At 40.9% G+C, this 14,676-nt stretch overlaps 1 protein-coding gene across 2 annotated transcripts in view; it reads right to left on the bottom strand.

Annotated features, from left to right (window-relative positions):
- The window catches only part of MYLK (myosin light chain kinase), a 218,269-nt gene extending 203,810 nt beyond the window's left edge, over positions 1 to 14,459 (bottom strand). For both annotated transcript variants that reach the window (XM_065671419.1, XM_065671420.1), the window contains exon 1: positions 14,362 to 14,459. The gene's annotated coding sequence lies outside the window, so the exon portion shown is untranslated. The remainder of the gene's footprint in view (positions 1 to 14,361) is intronic.
- Positions 14,460 to 14,676: the final 217 nt, after the last annotated feature.

Below are 14,676 nucleotides of genomic sequence, written 5' to 3'. Positions count from 1 at the left end.
CTTCATGTCCAGTTGATAAGCATTTAAAAATCATCTTTGTCTGCAGATAGGGTGGAATGGCTATGGAGAATAAGAAGTCAGAATTAACCTCTGAAAACTTTACAGTTTGCTCATGGTGCAAGAAATGAATATTTTTGGCTTGCCACTAAATTAATATGTTGAGGTAATTAATCCATCTGAGCCATCAGATCTAATACTGATGCAAGTACAGGGCAAAATCTTCTATAAGCCTCCCAGAGAACTGGACTAAGACAATTCACCTAAAAATAATTCTCCAATGAGCTCCAGTAATTCTGCATATAAAGCATGCAATTTAAAGGTGACAACTTAAGCATTTGATAACACCTAGAAATTCTTGTGGGTTCACTTGCATTTATAAGTGACTTTCCTGTTTGCCTGTTATTTTTCCCCAGCACATTAAGCGAAATCAAGACTAAGCCCACAGTATAGGTAATGCAAGTGTATACACTAAAGCTTTATTCTGTGAACTCCTAAACTGATTTTAGTTAGGATAAGACAACTTTGCATTCAAACATAAAATCAGAAGATTCATCTTGCTTACTTCTTTTCAGGCTTTAGAGAAGTCCTTTCAAATGCTTTTCTCTTTGATACCTCTTTATAAAGTGTTTTGAAACGTAGTAATGAAAGTAGTAAGAATTACGTATTTGGCCATACCATTTGAAAAATGAACATTCTAGTAGAAATACTGAAAATTATTCGTATTAATGCATGTATTTTACAGTTAGAGAAAAATTAATATGCTGTTGAAGTGATTGATACCTAAACATCACACAAGTGAAGCCTGGCTGGAGTAGTTACAGAACCCACCAGTCTAACTGTAAAGTAGAAAACTGTATCTAGATATAATGAGCAAAATCCTTCTGAAGCCTGGCACTGAGAACAATTCTGCAGTTACATACCTCCACAGAAGCCGATGATCACAAAAAATCCTGACTTCCACTGAAGGCTCAAATGATAAGCAATCACTCAAGAGAATGGATTAGTAAGATACAGGACTGTAAGAAGTCTTCCGTACCATGAAGTTCACTTCCTCTTTATGACACACAACTGTTTCACTTAACATAGTTTCCCTTGCACATATTATAACAAAGTGATGAGGTGTGGGTTTTCAGCACAGATGTTATCCCTGTCATCTTTGATGAAGAAATTCTCTGGACAATTTAGCTTTTTTTTTAGTAACTTTTAAAGCGTACAAATCTACTTCGTTATTTAGCTCCTCATGTGATGGGAAACTCCTGCAAATGTTCAAAGTCATCACACAGAGACAGCATATACGTTTCCAACAGCTTTCTGGTCCAGACAGGTATGTAGAAGGCTTGAATCCAAGACTTTCAACAACAAAGCACATATACATAGCTAGATTTGGAGCAAGATTGCTCTAGCACTTGCAGGGTGAGTAAAGGCTCGAGAAACTCTGCATATTTAGGTGTTTCTATTTATAGAGTGCAATGTGACTTCTATTAAAGGGGATTTGATGTGGTCCAGAAAAAAAGCAAACAAGAAAACACAAAACAAACTGAATACTCCAGTCCTGTGCTCCTAATAAAAAGAATGTAAGTGAATTTACTGATACTGTGCAAAGAGAACAGTACTAGGTTTATTCAGCTTTCTAGGTGCTATTGGTTAATATAAGCTTTGACTAACTAAGCAATATTAATCAACAATGACTCCTTTATATACCTAGTTTCAATGCTGGATTGCATCTATGAAAGCAGCCCTTCAAAGTGCATTTGTAGAGAATAAAATTCTGTACTGCTCCTTCAAATTCATGTACATGCTTTATGGAAGAAGGACAATCTTCCAGAAATTAATATAAATACACTTCAGCTCTTGTAAACATGTCCACAGGGACCTCTCATACGACCACAGAGTATTCTTCTTCAGCTTTTTTCCCATGTCTGCAAAACTGGAAAAGTGACGCTATCTTCTTCCTGGGTCCTTTAAGTGCAGAGGTTTTGAATTTTATGAAGTTAAATATGTATAAGTGCAAAGTTTTAATCTTCACTACACATACTGTATGCATGCAAAAGGTAATACACATAGCCCCATTAGGACCCCGAACAGCTTGACATCCAGCTTGTGCTTCCAGATGTCCAGATGCAACAAATGTCTTCCAGAGTATTACAACACTAATAGCTGCCATGTATCAACAGCACACAAGGACATTCAGAAATACTCAGAATTTGCCCATGTGGAAAGAAAGGGACGGCATAGTGTCAGTCATTATTCTAGATCTGTATACAGTTCTCCAGTGGAAAAGAGACTTCTAAATATAGGGTGCAATCCAAAACTGAGAAATCTACAAAGGTAACACAAAGAATGGCACTGATACTGAGGGCCACCAACTGCAGAGATATTCAGTTTTAAGAAAGGGACTTATATAAGGATATGGCAAGAAACAAAGAGGGTACTTAAAAAGGAGCAGTTAAAAAAGCAAGAAGCCTTAGGGAGAGTTAAGAGAGTACTGCAGGGCATAGGTCAGCTCTTCAAAAATGGACTGCTTAAGCAAAGACAAGGGAAGCCTATTGTTGCGGTTTAAGCCCAGCCGTAACTCAGAACCATGCAGCCTCTATCTCACTCATCCCCCCTGCTCCCAGAGGGATGGGGAGAACCAAAAGAATGTAACTCCCATGGGCTGAGGTAAGAACAGTCCAGTAACTGAGGTATAACACAAACCACTACTGCTACCACCAGTAATAATTATGATAAGGGAAATAACAAGGGAAGAGAATACAACCACTCACTCACCACCCGTCGACTGATACCCAGCCCGACTCCGGCAGTGATCTAACCCTTCCAGGTAACTGCCTCCAGTTTATATAGTGGGCATGATGTGCTGTAGTATGGAATACCTCTTCAGTCAGTTTGGGTCAGGTGCCCTGTTTCTGCTTCCTTCCGGCTTCCCCTCCTCCCTGGCAGAGCATGAGACTCAGAAAGTCCTTGGTCAAAGTAAACATTACTGAGCAACAACTGAAAACATCAGTGTTATCTGTGTTGTTCTCAGCCCGAAAGTGAAAAAAACAGTACTGCACCAGCTACTAAGAAGGAGAAAATGACTGCTACTGCTGAACCCAGCACACCCATAAGACATGCAAGTCAAATGTAAGCAGGAAATTCAGAGGGCTAAAAGACAATTCGAAAAGTGCCTGCAAATGAAGATCACTGTGCTAGTAAACAGCTCTTTGAATACATCAATAACAGGAAGCCAGTTAGGAAAGCAGTCAAACTGCTGTATGTCAAAGGTGTAAAAGGGACAGATGGGGACGATGATAAAGCTGTAGAGAAACTCAGTGAATTCTTTACATCAGACTTTACTGCTGAAATCTTTAGGGAGATTTCCACATCTATTGCACTCTCTTGAAAATCTGGCAGAAAAGCCAGGTCAATCCGAAGTAAATTCAGGAAATACTAGACCAAACAAGGAAGTAGGATGTTAATAAATCACTGGGGAGAACAATGTTCACACAAGTTCTGAAGAAACTCAAAATATGAATTTGAAGAAATACTAAGCAAGTTGTGAAGCCATCATTATAGAGAGACACTGTACTGAAGGACTCGTAGATCCTGCTTGCATAACTCTCAGCTACAGAAAGGGCTGTAGAGGGGGACATGGGAACCACATTATAGCAAGTCTGACTTGATTCCCAGAAAGAGTGAGCACGTTGGAAATAATAAGAAAAAGGATAGAGCTTAACAGACACTTTCTAAGATGGAGAGGAATCAGCAGTGCAGTACTTAGTACTGTGACTGATGTTACACAGCATGCTCATCGATGACAACACTAACTGGGAAAAAAGTTAGCAGGTAGGCTTTAGCGTAGATAAATTTCAAGTAATCCATCCAGGCAATACCAGCTCTAACCATTCCTACTCAGAAGACGGAGCCATCCTTGACAGTTCCCTAAAGTCACTGGTTCAGCAGCAGTCAAAAAAGCCAGCAAAATATGGGGCATCATCAGAAAGAAAGCAAGACAGGTCATTTCTGCCACAACGTGAGTGCTGTGACCTGCTTTCTACGTATCAAGAAAGACATAGTAATGGTAGAGGGATGCAGAAAAAGGCAACAAAATTGAAATGGAACAAATACTTTACACAGAGAGACTAAAAAGGCTGGGACGCCTCAGCTTGTAGAAAAGGCAGCTGAGGTTGCATATGGCCAGGTATAACTCAAAACCTACCAACTACTCAATGCAGAACTGCTATTTGCCAAATCCTACAACACTTAGAACAAGACAGTACTTGCTGAAATGAGCAATAAAGCCATTTAAATAGAAAATACTTCTTTACCCAGCAGGTTCCAAGCTTCCGGAACTTGCTGTCATGCAAGGCTGTAAAGGCAAAGGGTGTCCACAGGTTCAAAACAGTATTAAACTCCTGGACAACAGGTCCATAAATAGATGCTTAAGGGACTAAACAGGTATGTATCCTTTAATATTCTTAATGGAAGGCTGTGGAAACTGGAGAGGTAGGGAGGGAAGTAGATCTCAAAACCAGCTGTTGAATAATCTTCTCTTAACTTGTCAGACACAATGCTGGGCTAACTGGAACACTGAGGCAGTTTGGATGTTATTCATTTTTTAGATAGACTCAGCATTCCCACATGCTGCACCACTTCCTGACCAAGATCCATCACTCCTTCAGAAAAGGACCTCCTGCCACTGTGACAACCAGACTACAACTCATTGCATGTTTAGATACAGGAATATTGTCTTAGAGATCTGCTTTCTCCTAGTATGCTGACCACTGTCTCTTAGTATTGAATGATAATTATCCATAAACAATGCAATAAAATAAAATATACATATGGCTGGTATTCTTTCTCCTGTACAGCTTCTGGATTAACTTTTTTATTTCTCTACTCAACACCAGCAAAGGAGCAAGTTGACAGAAAACAAACATATTCATTATCTCTCATAGTGATGGAAGTGGGACAGTGACAGATACAAACAGCAAAGAAAAGGACATAAAACAATTTAGTTACTGGTGGCAGAGCTCTTTTTACACTTCCTCCTCTGAAAGCACCTTTTATGTCTCTAGGTATGGTACAGACATCCATAACTAATTATTTTATCAATCCAGGTAAACCAAGGTTTTAATTTATTTTTTAATTCATCACAAAGTTTCATTTCATAACACCATCTTTGAAGACAGTAAGTTGTTTATACCTCAAAAAAAACTTTATCAGCAATGCCGTATTTCCTGTCTGGTAAGTGAAATGTAAACTTGGACGGAATTTAAAAAACCTCACAAGAAGGTGTGAATTTGTCTTCCAGACAATACATCCTTTGTTTGGAGGCTCAATTTTATTCATTACCTTATAACTCTTACAGCTTTAAAAGAAAATACTTCTGTTTGGTTCCTGGGGAAAAACAATTTCTGTTACACAGAATAAAAACTAACAAAGTTCAACAAAGTTAAGTCTCATGCCTGCTCTTGACAGCCTGTCTCATCAACTATGCTTGTAATAAAACAAGCTAGAAAGGAACTAGCACTGGAAAGCTATATAATGAATTCCATTCACCACAGAACACATAACAGGCATGAACAGACATGAAATACCACACATTTTTCTCCTTAATTTGGTGAAAAGGAGGCTATGTTACTACAGTTCCATACCCCATTACTAATAACCATACATTGCGCTAAAATAGCATACAGGTACCTGTCACACATACAGGATGCTGCACAGTACTCAATGCACTGAGGAGCGGTCAGAGCAAGTTCAAAGCAGGTTACATTAGCTGTCAAAGTACAAATTATCTAAAGTAAACCCCCAAAACAATATGACATCAAGTACTAAAATGTATTTACACATTTATGTTTACTTTTACCATCTTAGACAAAGCAAAAAAGGATAAAGTGATAGACAGTTTGCAGTCAGAGGATATTACATTAAGTCTAAGCTCAAGAGCATGCAGGTGGAGAAAGGACTAAGGTCTGCACTATTTTACCTGGAAAATGATTTGAACATCTCTGACTTTGTCCTTGCTGTTGAGATGCTGTGTGAGTCTTAAACCTTTGCAACCTCATTTTCCAGGTGTCATCACAGGCCAGTCAGGAACCGAAACCTTATTTCTCTTCATGCTAACCACAACTACCAATTTAGCCTCTATAGCTCAACATTCAGAGCTACAGAATGGAAATAGCTTGAAGAAGGAATATAACTCGAATATAACTTGCAGATTCCTATCAGATAAGAGCTAAATAGACTGAATGAGAACTAAATACTTAGTCACCTCAGGCAAACTAGATAATGGCACAATTTCAGGTAAAATGAAGGAGCGATATTTCTGCTAAGTTTGGAAGCATTTCAAGAATACCAATATAAACCAGCCTTTTAAACAGCCACAATGACTTTTACTCTTTTTGAGATGTCCTTAACTGGTCAGTAAGTAACCCAGGACCTATGTTCAGCTTGACTTAAACATGTAACTTGAGCAAAATTCCCCACCGGCTGCAACAATGCCTCGGTCCCACAGGTCAGGGCTGAGGCAAAAATGGAGGGAGTGCTGTTGAGCCTGCCTGAGAGGCATTCAGGCCACCGTGCCTGGAGGCACGGCACAGCTCCTGCCTCTCACCTGCACCTCAGTGCGAGAGGATTCCCGCACGGATGCTCACTACCGTCCCACAGCCACACCTTTATTCACAGCCCACCAAGCGACATTGTAACTGGTGTGAGCAAGGGGTTGCACGGTGGCACAGCCTGCCAGGAGGCCATGAGCCATCCCGAGCTGCTTTCATCCAGCTCTGGCACTGAGGGGGCCCCACACACTGGAGCCTGGTCATGGCACCAAAACGTCTGTCAGCCAGAGAAGCGCCTGGATACAAGGTGCTGGGGAAAGAATATGGTGCTGCTGAGGGCTGGAGACACTCTGTGGGGTCCTCCATGGCAAAGGGGCAGGGACACCCCCAAGGGACAGCCTGCCTTAGCACTGCTGTGATTCTATAACCTGCAGTGATCCCATAACCTGAAGTGTTGACGACGAGGGAAAGGGATGAATAAATATTTATGTAAGTTACTTCGTTAATTGTTTGTGGTGGTCTTGTTCCTCAGTATCTGAGTTAGTGATCAGAAGGCTGTACTGACTGCCAAGAATAAAAAATTAAATTATCTGACTCAAGCCTGTTTTGCCAGCAACACAGAGGTAGCTTGCCACAAGCTTTCCTGCATCAGTACTGCATGCTGTTAAGGCACATCCCTGAGAAGGGCTGAAGGAAGCACAGGATGCAAACTCTGCAACTCCCGTGGGAATGCTGACTTAAAAACCAGACAGTCCCTTCCATTCAAATATGTTCTCTCCACTCACAAGCACAGACATTTCACAGCAACATGAAAAACTGCTGTACTGCAAAGAACAGGAAAGTGAGTAGGAAGAAGAAAGGGAAATAAAAAATGAAACAAATGTTCTTTCACCACTCCCCTCTCTGTGAGAAAGATGCATCCAAACATTTTAGACACACAAGCCAGGATCTCTTCCTAAAAAAAAATGCACAATATGTGCTCAGATATTTGCTTGCCTCTTACTGATAGGAGTTCAGTCAGTGTGAAATACCTCCAGATGGTTTCAAGTTATAGCCAGGGGAAGTAGTACCATAAAATTCCTCACAGCCACCCAAACCATTACTCTTCTATTTTCTTCCATGTGGGGTCATCACACCCCCTCTGGAAAGCTTAGAGGTGTGATACCACCGCAGGCATCTTCAGAGAGAGCCTGACAATGGTGTATTATGAGGCTTGTTGTAACATCCTTTCAATATTCTTAAGGTCCAGTGATTTAGAGAAGAGGGTCTTTTGTGTCTCCTGTCAGTTCCAGGAAGCTCCTGTCACTGGCATGGAGACTGCATATGGAAAAGAGCTGCTAAATAGACCAGTTAAAAGAATATAGGCCCAGTTTCGCTCCCACATTACTGAAAACCATGAATGCTGCAACTCTGTTGAGGTCAGAGGAATTGCACTGCTCTGATGCTGGGGGTGAGACACCCATGCTCCAGCTGTTACATTTCAAAGCCAGGGCTCCCTCTGCTACGGTCTCACAGGCTCTGCCTGAAATGCACCCCCTGAGGCCACCAATGCCAGAATGTCAGTGCTTAAACAGCAGCGGCATGTGTACAGGCAGATCCCACTAATCTAACCCACAACAGCACTGGAGGAAACTTGCACTGCATGAAATAGGAAAGGTTTCTTGCCTCCAAAACTAGGCTGGGCTTGAATGAGTGGTTCAGAGTACTAGTAACACTTTCAGACATGAAGCATTGACTTAATACCTTCCTCTTCCTCCACAAAAGGAAAGGAATGCTTAAGATCATTAAAGATCCAAGGTAAATAACCTGAGTAAAGCAGGCCATTTTTAATAAATTTCTCTTTCCAGTGTATTTTAAATGCAGCCTGCTTATTGTCTGTTTTGTAACTTTCCTTTTGATATAAGCAACGCTGTAAGGTTATATAGGTAGTCGTGCCCTGACCTAGAACATGCCCTCACACTTTCTTTACACAATCGGACTGTCCAACCTTGTTCAGGAAGCATCATCAGTGATTTCTTTGATTGTTTTTAAATAACACTGCTTCCAAATACATGGCATAAAACAGAAGATGAATGAAAAATCCTTTACCTCAAGTTTTAACAAACTGCTTGCAGCATAAGGAAATAATAGAATGATATATTTATTCTGTTCAGAGACATCTTCATAAGAGTTAATGCAGAAACTATGATTACATAACTATGTACATTTTATAATGGAGTATTAAAGCAGGCATCCTTATTATTTGCACTGCACATTTACATAGTAAATGAAAGTGTGACTGTCACTAAGTAGATGTGGAAAAATCTCACATCCCCCTCTTACCTTGTTTATCTATTGTTTTACACCATCAGTATTATAAGTTTATAGCGCATATGAAGACCACATCACCTTGAAACCAAATGCAACATCCTAAGCAGAACTAAAAGCTGCTAGCTGTAGTTCCTTTAACTCATACTGCCTACAAAACACAACTCTTACAAGCCATAAAAGCAAACAGGAAACTTGCCATACTTCCAGGCAGATAAGAACAGCTAACTCACAAAACCAGGGATCCTTTCATTATTGGAACAGCTCAGAGCATGTTTATGCCAGACCAAGCACCACTGTGTCTCTCCAGCCATTCAAATCTTGATCCTCTTTGTAAGAGTATTTGCAACTCAGTCCTTAGTCTCCCCACTACCCACTCACCCTTTAATATTTTACTGAGTTTAACAATCAGGATAGCGATTTTTTTTTTTTGTTGTTGTTGTTACTTAGCAGCATTTCCCACTGAAAACTGGATTACAGTGGTTTAAACAGTTTATAAACAGGTCTTGAAACGAAACTACAGGCTTGGCAGTCAGATTATCCTTCTCTACACAGTTCCAGCATCATTTTAGGCACATCTTTCCATACAGGCATCGTCCTGTCATTCTGCAAATACCCCAGATCACAAGACAGCTGAAAAATAGCAGAAGCAGCAGTACAAGGCAACTCAGAAAAATAGTATTCTCTACAGCAGTTAGAAATAAGCTGCAGTAGGCATGCAAAATGGCACATGCCATCACTCGCTTTCCTCAGCCAGGAAGTCTGCAGCTTCTAAACCACCTGTGGACTCTCTGCAGTTATAACATTTCTCAAGGAGAAGCAGCAAGTGATGCACATGTCTGGCAACTAGACCAGCTCTTCCTTCTCCCACAGGTAATATCTTCTACTTTCAAACAGAATGTGCAGTGTGCCTTTCTTGATGAAGAAAGCAACTGAAAACATCCCTTGGTGACAATTTCATATTTTATGGCACATCTGCTGCAACACAAGCCCTAAAAATGCTTTTGGCACCAAGAATCCTGTGCATACAAAACAGTCCTTCAGTCTGACTCTTTAATATGCCATCAGCTGGCCATGCGAACTAATTTAATCCAATTACAGCAGAGGTGATGAAGTCAAGCTGACTCTTAATGAAGAATCATCAGCAAGAATCTCCTCAAAACGTAAGACACTGCAGCTTGCTAGGCTTATTTGGAAAGTTGATACACCATAGTGAAGTTTGCAATGCTCAGACTTGTTATAACAAAGGTAAGTGCCAAAAAACTGCTTTGCACCAGCGAGTAGAAGAGGAAAGGGATTCAACAAGAACACACTTTGTAAAGAAGTGTAATCCTAAGAACTTAATTGCCTTTGGCAAGAGCTGCATCCCATTGCTTTCTCAAAAGTAATTTTATCTGCAACTTGATGCTCAGAGCTACAGCAAAGAATGGAGTGGGGGAGGAAAATAAACTGGGGAACCAGTGAGAGAACTAACGCGATCAGTCTGTCTGATATATAAGGTATTGGTACATGCAACGCTTGATCTACACATCCTATGACTCTGGAAAACTCCCATAGAAGCTAATGGAGACTGACTCACATCCAGGCTCTTTAAGCACCTACAGAGACAGGGAAATTTGTTGTTGAATTACACACCTGTATTTATACTTCAGGATTTATGTAGGAGTGGCCTCCTACATTGAGTGAGCCCCTATAGATCAGTACAAATTTGAAGGTATGGCCAGAGTTTGTTTCTTTTCCCTGTCTGCTTATAATGCAGCATTCCCAAATATTTTACAATATGTTAACCCCAGCCCATTGTTCCCACATAAATGGAAAACTCAAAGGTAAATAATGCACCAAGCCTCTTTAATTAAATAAGGAGTCTGGGGAAGGAGTTTCTGCAGACCCCTTTAAATCTTAAAGCCTGCCAACTGGATGAACAAAAGGTAGATTAGGCTCACATGATAAATCCCAGTAAATCTAAAAAGCCTTTGTTAATAAGTCACTAAGAGATTTCTTCCACCCCCCCCCCCTAGAATTTCTCTTCACCAGAAGTGAGAGTTAAGATTATTTTAGCAGGTTTGGTTTCCAGCAGCATTAAATGGGTATATGCCTCATGGAGCTCTAATCTCCTCATTTCTATAGAGCTCAATTCTCCTTTCATTCCTGCTAAAGGAGAGCCAGTTATGTCTAGCTTTTATGTGGGGAACAGCTGCTGAAACTTCAGAGGCAAAACAAGTTTATGAAATTGGTCAAGATCACAGGAAAATTAAACTGAAATTCTATATTGCTTTAACAGCAACAGCAGAGATACAAAAGTATTTTCATTTCATTTTGGTATTTCTTTCATGTAGGAGGTTGCAAATGAGCCTTGAAAGTTTTCATTCATAAGTTAGTGTTCAGTAGCTTGTTCACAGGGGCAAATGACCTGTTAGTCTGGCAATTAGCATACTCTTCTGTTTGCAGTGAGGCTTAATGAAGACATTATTAGAGACAGACCTTACTGAAGCACATTCAACAGACCTTTTACAATTGCTCAGCAAAGACCCAGATTTTAGCAAAACCAATACAATAACCACAGGCAACATAGGTAACATTTAAAGCTGTGAAAAATTTTTAAGCAGTCCAGATCCTACGTGGAACCATCTGGCTTCACTAATGAATTCTTTCCAACATTATAGATTAATCATATCTTCTCTGTGTGCAGTGCTGAAATCGAAACAACATACGTAATCCTAATATGCATCGTGGAAGCATTTCCATCAGTTAAGGGAATGAAGGCAGCTGTACAAGACTTGCTAAGACTCTGTCTGGAACAGTGGAAGCCACTGTCGTCATTCAGGCTCAGAAAAAGTTTTATAAGTCCATTGCAACAGATAATCAACATGTTTTTAGAGCAATGAGAGAAAGGATATCCAACCTTCCAATGGAGGGTTAAAAATTATCAATTTCACATCAAAGAGGGTATTTACCAGTCAAGGAAAAACAAACAGAAAAAAACAAGAAAAAAACCAAAAACAAAACCAAACCAACCAGAAACTACATTTGTTACCCCCTAACTCATACCTGTGAAATAAAGTTTGGAAAAGCTTTTGAGCACAGCTCTGCAGCACAACTGCAGTATGTTTGACAAGTTTATGAAGGAGAGGAGATGAGCCTTTCTGCAAACGCAGGATGAAGCAGTCCAGGATCCCTTCCAGCCCATCCTCAGGCCTGAACCCAAACTACCTAGAAGAGTCCAACAACCATAGACTGTGGTTTCCAGTTCTCCAGAGTCTAACCAAAAACATTAAACGTCTCCCTACATGGCTCTCAAACAAAGCTTCTGAGCACACTTTCTGGATTTAGACATCTACAATTTTAAGACGCAGCATTTGGAGCAGTACTGAACTCTCTTTACATCTGCATTTTGTTTTAGGAGTGCTCTGAAAACAATTTGTAGCTGTTGGTTTATAGCTTTTCTAATACGGTGTGTTTGGCCTGCGTGAGGATATTGGTATGGATTTTGATTGACTGTAAAAATCGGATCATCGCCCAGAGGAAGTCCTAATGATCTTAGAGGAGGAGTCAGGGAGAACTCAAACCAGACCAAAAACCTGGTGGAAAATCATGTGTCTGTTAGATTTAACTTAAGCCAATAACAATATGTAATCACTGCTTATTTCAGACTTTATAAATTCCCTTTCAGCATTATACAAGTGAACCGACAGAACTTCACTGATTTATTTCCCTCATCCTCCTTTGCACCATGTAGCAAGGCAAACTAGAGCTATGAAGAGATGCTTGCAACACTGAAGTATCAGATTTCTAACTTTCTTTGCAGCAGACCTTGTAAGATTTCCCTACAAGACCAATAAAAGTTGGGTCAGTGATGTTAACAACTGTGAGGCTCCCACATTTATACAAAATCCTAGCTGTGATACGTATTAAACCAGGCATTTTCTTTCTGCTTATGTCTCTCTAAAAAGGTTAAATACCATTAATATAACACACACCAGCACAGGACCTGCTACCTCCACTTCTGATCGACTGTTCTCCGGTAGCAAGCATTCACCTACTACAACCAACAGAGTCCAGTTCCTGCTGAAGTTAGAAAACTTGTAGTATTCGAATGCAAAATGCTAAGGTCAAGTGTATCATGGAAATGTTTTATATGAGCACTATGCTAGGAACTACACCATATAGTGATTAGCTACAGATGAGCACTATCATTTGAGGAAACAGAAAATATTGTGGGTATGTGCCAGATGAAAATTAACTATTTGTGCCATCTGATAGTTATTAGTAAATTTAATTCTGGTTTGAAAACAGAAGGCTCCTAAAATGTGCCCCTTTAGCCTAGTTCCAGGAACATCTCAGCAAATATAAAGTTGCACAGGAAGACACATCCCATATTTGGCAAGTAATAATGCAAGTCATTAGAAAAAAATAAAGACATGTAGAAAGTAGGGGGAGGGAGACAGTCATTCTGCTTGGGATTTGAAATGTGAGAGGAATTACTCCTCCTCTTACAGCTTCACTGACAGAAACGGCATTTCCAGCACTTCAGTAAGAGGTGGCATCATTTTGGAGAGTCTTAGTGAGGAGCACACCTTGTAAATCCATGCTCACCCTTCATAGAGTTCAGGGCTCAGAAGCCCTCAGAAGCAGGATGTGTGGAAGCAGATACTTGCATTTATCCTCTCAGCTGTTCCCTTTGTAGAGAGCATAATCTAGGCTTCAAAACACTTTAAATTCTATTTCTGACTCGGGATGAAGTACCCACATGGATTTACTCTGCAGAAGAAAAGACTGGGGATACAAAGTATCTATAAACTGTTAAGACAAAGAATCTTTCCCATCACTTCTCATTCCTGGTCTCCAGCCCCTGCTCATCTGCTATGCCACTCCTTCCAGCTTGAGCGCAGGGAGCAGTGCCAGGCCAGAGTTCCAGATGTGCACATATAGGAAAGAGGATTATATGGCAAAAAATCCCCAAAAGCATATTGCTCCATAGCCTGAAAGCAGCATGCAGAGAAGTGATTTCACATCCTCTCCCACTCCCACAAGTTAATGATTTTAAGCAGTCGCCTCCTTTCTCCATCCTTATGTAGGATGTTGAAGTGGTGTCACCAGGATTTATCCTTCTTTGAGACCCTAAACACGTTGTGCAACACAGTACAAATTACTGTAAGAACCGCATAAGTTAAAAAAAAAAAAAAAAAAAAGAAAAAACCGAAGGAAAAAACCCCCAAAACAACCCAACAAACAAGAAAAAAAGGAAAACCAAACCAACCAAACAAAAACCCCAAACCAACAAACAACACCTACATTTTATCTGAAACACGAGAGATGTAGATATGCAGTAACAGAACACTTCTACATGTGCCTCCACATACACAACCTTATGTTTGAAAGTCCAAGGGAGAACTAAAGAGACAACAATTTCAGCCTAACTTATAAGTGCTCTTTCTTAACTAACCTGAGCTACCTGCCAACAGAGAACAATAAGACTCTAACAAATCACACATACAAGATGACAAATACTTACTACGAGGTTTACTTGCTCTCGGGCTGACGCGCTCGGGGAGGGGAGCAGGAGATGAGCTCTTTTCCTCACAGAAACCCAGAAGCCGCTCTTGCCGGGGGCTGCGTGAGAGCTGGGCTGAGACACCCGCGGCTCCGATGCTCCAAGCCCCGCATATGCCCGCAGCCCGCTCCGCTGGGCTGGCCCACTGCAGGCGGCTACCTCGTCCCTCCGGAGGAGCAGGTTTCCCTCCTCCTTCCCCGCCTACTCCACCTCCACCTCCCCGTGCAGAGGATACCCCCGTGCCCGCCCCCGGGCTTCCCGCCGCGTTCCGGAGCG

Source organism: Lathamus discolor, chromosome 3, assembly GCF_037157495.1.
Source record: "Lathamus discolor isolate bLatDis1 chromosome 3, bLatDis1.hap1, whole genome shotgun sequence".
Lineage (NCBI taxonomy): Eukaryota > Metazoa > Chordata > Aves > Psittaciformes > Psittacidae > Lathamus > Lathamus discolor.
This window is presented reverse-complemented; position numbering and strand designations above follow the sequence as displayed.